Here is a 6000-nt window from a genome sequence, read left to right as displayed (position 1 = left end):
GTGTAGGTTGCTGCTCTCGCGTTCTTCCCAGGGGCCCAGGACAAGGATGTGTCACCGGCTGGCCAACGTCCGTCGGGGTCCTTTGGGGCAGCGAGGAACCAAAGAAATTCTGATTTTGGGGCAGTTTACAGGATGCGAGGAACCAAAGAAATTCATTGATTAACTTTGGGAATTGGGGCGCCTCTTAGGAATTTGGGGGCAATTAATTGGGAAAGAAGACGGAGAACGGAAACGAACGAGGGCGTGATTCAAGGAGCCAGCGAAGGAATCAGTTCGTGCGTGAATTTTTTCCTTTGTAATGGGCCAGACCTGTTTCTCTTGTGTAGTAGTCTATTTTTCTAGAGATATATGGGCCCCTGCTGAGGCTGGGTCCTAGGCCGTCGCACTCCTCGCCATGGCCCAGGTCCGGCCCTGGCAGGGAGGTTGCCAGCATTCACCCGACAAATCTCTCTATGAATCTTCTGCATCAGCAGCTCGACCACCGACAACGACACCTCTGCAAAGCCGCAAAAAAACACAACCAATGCTAGATCCCTAAACATCGAAGCTTGAAAACAGCGCACTTGCAACTACATGGAAACAACAAATAGATAGAGCTAGTATCAATTGCAGGAATATTTTTTGCAACAACGTGTAGTCATGCACAACACTGTCAATTCTAAGATGCCTATGGTGTCTACAGATTCATGCAATTTGATCAAATAGAGATAATATTTCAAGGCAGAATATGAGGTGATGATTGCAAAACTTAACCAAAAGGTTTACTGCAGAAGGAGGAGCAAGACAGATATATGCTGAATAAGTGAATCTGTATTTGCTACAAGATCATTCCATTTCTCTTCAATAAGGCCAAGTATTCCATCGGCTTGTGTTGGAATAGTTAGAGACGAAGATATGGCCCAAAGGTTGCCAAGTAAGATGAACCTAAAACCCATGTGAGCTGGCTGTAGATTTCCAATAAGATAACCCCCTTTCGCAGGAACCCAATCAACAAGCCATGAAGGGATTTTGCTCGTGATAAATGCTAAATTTGTTAGCTGCAGCATGTGAGTATTCTTCTGTCTTAGTGTCTTGTATCTGCAGATCTCGTTTATCTTATAGATATCGAGCCAATAGTACTCCCTAATGTCAAAAGACAATGCACTAAGCATGTTGTTGATGGCTCAGATGAGGAATCATTTCCGTCGAGCATCTTAGAGCAGAATAGAACAAAGCCTGAAAGCAGGCACAGCCTCGCACGTGACAACATGTTAGATAAGAGCATCACCAGCCGCGCCCCCAACAAGCCCCCCAAGGGCCTATTTTGTCGTCGGCGCCGAGAAATCGACCTAGTTGCGCCCCCAGAAGCCCACATTTCGCCGGCTCGAGCCAATTTTGGCACGGCGGACCCAGGCTGAATCCGGCGCGCAGGGAGGCGCCTGGGGGCGCCGGGGAAAACATTTTTTGGCGTGAAATGAAATGGGACCGCCGAGACAGCGACTCGCCGTCTTCATCGTCCATATCGCTTCGGTTCCCGTAGGAATCAATGCCATGGCTACCGCGCCGGTCAGCCTTCCATTGATGTCTCACGGGAGGCGCGGTGAAGCCGCGGGAACGCGCGTCCCGCCCGTTCCCGCCATGCAGCACACGGCGGCATCCCTCTCACCGTCGATCCGCGGCTATAAAAGCCAACCTCCCTCGCCAGTGAATGCACAAGCCCTCGCCACCGACGCCCCTCTCGTCGCCAACTTCTCCGACGCCTCTCTCTCCCCCTCTCTCCCCCCGTCGACAGGCAATGGCCGAGCGCTTCCCAGGCGACGGCATAGCGACGAACAGCTTCGGCCGCCGCCATCTGCGTGAGAACGAGGCACATCTCCTCTATGAGGCCGGCGCCCCCCGACATGCGGGTGCCGGGGTCGTTGAGGCTGAGCGCCGGCGGCGTCCCGATGCCCCCGGCGCCCACCGGTGTTGAACGGCGCGCCGAGATAGCGCGCATCTGGTCGTCACTGTCGGAGGAGAAGCGGAACGAGTCGAGGTACGCCTCCGACAGCCACACACTGTGTACGATGTACTTTGACCGCCGCCACGCAGACCAGGTCGCCTCCACAAACGGCGTCCTGCCCCATGGCCGGCTCAACTCCGACGGGCGGCGCGAATGGTGGGGCGTGCCCGGCCGCACCCTCGAAGCTGTCCTCGAGCACATCAAGGCCGGCAACACGCCGCGCCGGGAGTACCCGGCGCCCCCGTCCTTCTCTCGCCGCCGCGGTAGTTCCTGGACGCCGCGACGAATGGAGACAATGACCTCGTCGTCATCGGGCTCCGACTCTCTTTCCTCCGGTTCGCCGGCGCTATGCACCGTCAAGCCAGAGCCACAGGAGACACCGCTAGGGTGCCGCACCCGCGGCGGGGCCCTCGTCATCAGCGGGCCAGCCGCCCCTCTCCTTCTTCCTACCGCCTCGTCAGGCCCAAGACCGGGCCGGGTTTGCTCCCCGTGAAGATGGAGCATGAGGCCATGGCCGCCGCCGACGAGAGAGCCCTCAAGTGGGTGAAGGCGGATTACGTCCGCGAGCAGATGGAGCGCCAGTGCCGGGCCTTTGAGGAGATCAAAGCTCGGCGTCGCAGACACAAGGAGGGCGGCTTCGTCATCCTCGACATTGACGACGAGGAGGCGCCCGGGCCGTCCAACCCCCCGCGAGTCAGGGGTGCAGCAGGGATGGCGGCGGCGACAACGACTACACCTAGTTCTATAGGCTCCTCGGCATGTAGAAGGCGGGCAGCTGCGTAGCAATGTCGTTTTTAGTTAGTTTTAATTTATGTTTTTTAGTTTTTGTTCAAATATGAATGAAATCACCGAGTTAGACAAATTTTGTGTCGTGTTTGGCTGATTTCCTTTTTAAAAAAAGGGTGTCTGGTGGCGACCTGGGGGCGGTGGCTGGGAACCCGATCGCCCCCACACCGAAGTTATCGCCGGTTCGCTCCCAGGCGGCGCTTTTTTCTAGCCCCTAGGGGGGTGAACGGCTGGAGATGCTCTAATACGTGTTCAAAGTAGCAGCATCATGTTCTTTCAAAATCTCGAGCATCTTAGAGCAGAATAGAACAAAGCCATGTAAGTAAAGGGTTTCTCTCTCAGCGACGAGACGGTAGACAATACGGGTTTAAAGTAGCAGCATCATGTTCTTTCAAAATAGTATTGCATTCAGTAAAAACATTGGTTGCTTCGTGCCTATAGGCTAGAAATCATAAGCCATTCTACAACTTAAGAACATCATCAGTACCACATATAGACTTAAAACTATTGAGATAATAGAGTTGTTCAGGAAAGACCACACTGTGAAGAATTGAGTCTAAATTTCAACTTACTTGAATCTCAAGAGGATGCGCATGTATCCCCATCCTCCTGTCTATCATGAATGATCCCTCTCTGACCAGTAAAGTGGGGAACATGTCAAACCCATCAGACAAAACACAAACTCAACATCAGCTAAATTAATCCCACTCTTTCTTGCAATGAATAGTCTCCTGTAGTATACTGCTGACAACCAATAACTTGGACTGACCCATAAATTTCAATGGTAGGAATGGGAACTAACCAGACCACTTTGTTGTGCCAACAGCAAAGTTATGTTTAATGAACAAAGAGCCAGCGATGATACAGAAGCATTTGCTCCATCCAAAGTAACATCTGACACCTGAGGTAAAAATAGTTTTAGTCTTCTTGCATTGATCTAGTAGTCATCAGTACACAACTAAGAACACAGTATAAGTGACCTTTGCATCCAAGACAAACATTGGCATCAGAATAGGAAAAGTTGTATCACATATTCTAACAGAACCATCTTGATAGCCTGCAATATATATTCTTTCAACTACATGATCTTCCTTCAGTGACATTTCACTAGGAGCCCCACCAGTCAAAGGCCATTTCATATTCCCTGATATCAGAGGTGCGACAATTTTCCTAGCACAAAATTTCTACCAAAAAACATGAATATATGATCTGGTAAAAATGTTGCAGTTAAGTTAAGTAGAGTAAAATGCCAAGAATCCACATAAAACCGTACATTCAGTGAAATACTTGGATGCTCTCGCCCAGTTAGTGAATACATATTCGTAACTGTTATGCTGGGATGAATTGTAGGAACTACGACTGAAAATTTATGTGCCTCAGACTGAGCATGTTCCTCTTCTGATTTCCGTGCAGAAAATAAAGCACCACCATCACAGAAATTTAACTGCCCAGGATTTGTCAATATAAAAGGTGCAGAAGTTCGTATTTTATTTGGAACCAAGTATCTGGAATAAGAATCATATCAGCAAAGGATCCATCAAGTTTGAGGTCCGCCTGCGCCACACATCTTACTGACTCTAATACATATTCCAGACTAACAACCTACAAGAGAATACAAGTTTTCATTGAAGAAGGTAATGAAATATTAATATATAAATCGTGTAACTGCAATGAGCTAAGAGGGGTTATGGACTGTTGCGCGCCACCTGATTTCAGCTTACTATTTATATTTTTTCGATAAAGGGCGCTTTTATTATCTCAAAATGTAGTATCAAAGTGATACAAAGCACTAAGAGTATCACCCGGCCTTTGCATAACTAGGATGCACACAGCCAAACACCAGTAGTCCGATTAACAGAAAGATAAAAGACCGACAATTCGGCAACAGTAGAGTCCATAGACCGACACTATGCCTATGTCGAAAGAGATGGTGGACCGAGTCGGAGATTATGCTGCCATCCATGTTGGGTAAAAACCTCCATAGCCACCTGCTTCAATAGCGTACACACCGCCTTGAATAGCGGTTGGTACTCCGCTCGTTGTAGCGTACACCACGTACGAAGCGAGTGCGTATAACGGGAAATAACCTGCAAAGAAGAAACAGTTTTGTCATTAAAAACAACATCATTTCTACATAGCCAAAGCGACCATAGTAAGGCATACGCTCCCACCCTTATTAGCGTTTTGTATGCATTTGAAATATCGTCCAGCCAATGACCAAAAATATTGGCAACACTTGTGGGCGGATACAAATTTGACGCTATTTGGATGGCTGACCACGTAGAACGCACAAACTTACAGCGAAAAAAGAGGTGTTTAATTGTCTCGTCATGAGTACAAAAACAACACTTCTTACTTCCCGACCAGTTGCGTCGTGTGAGGTTGTCTTTTGTTAGCACAACTCCCCTACGGAGATACCACATGAATATTTTGACTTTAAGTGGTACCTACATAGAGTTTACTGTGAAAGACCCCGATGTAGTAAGGTTCCAGCGAAACACATCACGACCTTGTGTCAGGATAATCGAATCCAGACAGGACAATAGATTATTCCGTGACATAAGTCGGGTGCCAATCAAATCCCGCCTGAACAAAATATTTGGCGGGGATGAGCTGAGCACTTACGCAATAGTATTATTCTTATCGCATGCAATGTTGTATAAGGCTGGCTATTGTTCTCGGAGGCTAGCATTGCCTAGCCAGATGTCTTCCCAAAAACGAATCTCTGAACCGTCCTTTATCGCAAAAGACCCAAAGCGAAAGAGATGTTTCTTTGCCGCCATTAGGCCGGCCCAAAAGTGTGACTCTCCAGGTTTCCAATATACCCGAGACACTGCCTTTTGGCCTATATACTTATTGCGCAGCATGGTTTGCCAAACACCCTTCTCAGTAAGAAGTTTGAACAACCATTTACTAAGTAGGGCCTCATTCTTGACCTGCAGGTCATGAATACCGAGGCCTCCCTGGTCTTTCGGCCAACAAACCACACTCCATTTGGCCAGTCTATATTTTTTCTTTTCACCATCTCCTTGCCGAAAAAACCTGGACCTAAAATAATCCAATCTTTCACTACAAAAAAAAGACACATCCGTGACATTTTGGGCCGAACGAATTTTTTTTTGTCATACATATGACAATTCTATGATGATAATTGTGACAAAACCCGGTATCATCATAGATGTGGTGGACTCCTACTTCTATGACAAAAATCATGACAGAAAATGGGCTTTTCG

At 48.3% G+C, this 6000-nt stretch overlaps 1 pseudogene; it reads right to left on the bottom strand.

Moving 5' to 3' along the window:
- Window positions 1-4714: 4714 nt before the first annotated feature.
- Window positions 4715-6000, bottom strand: part of LOC125519553 — a 50988-nt pseudogene continuing 49702 nt past the window's right edge.

Source organism: Triticum urartu, chromosome 7 (assembly GCF_003073215.2).
Source record: "Triticum urartu cultivar G1812 chromosome 7, Tu2.1, whole genome shotgun sequence".
Lineage (NCBI taxonomy): Eukaryota > Viridiplantae > Streptophyta > Magnoliopsida > Poales > Poaceae > Triticum > Triticum urartu.
The sequence above is the reverse complement of the archived record's forward strand: the minus strand, read 5'-3'. Positions and strand labels throughout refer to the sequence as shown.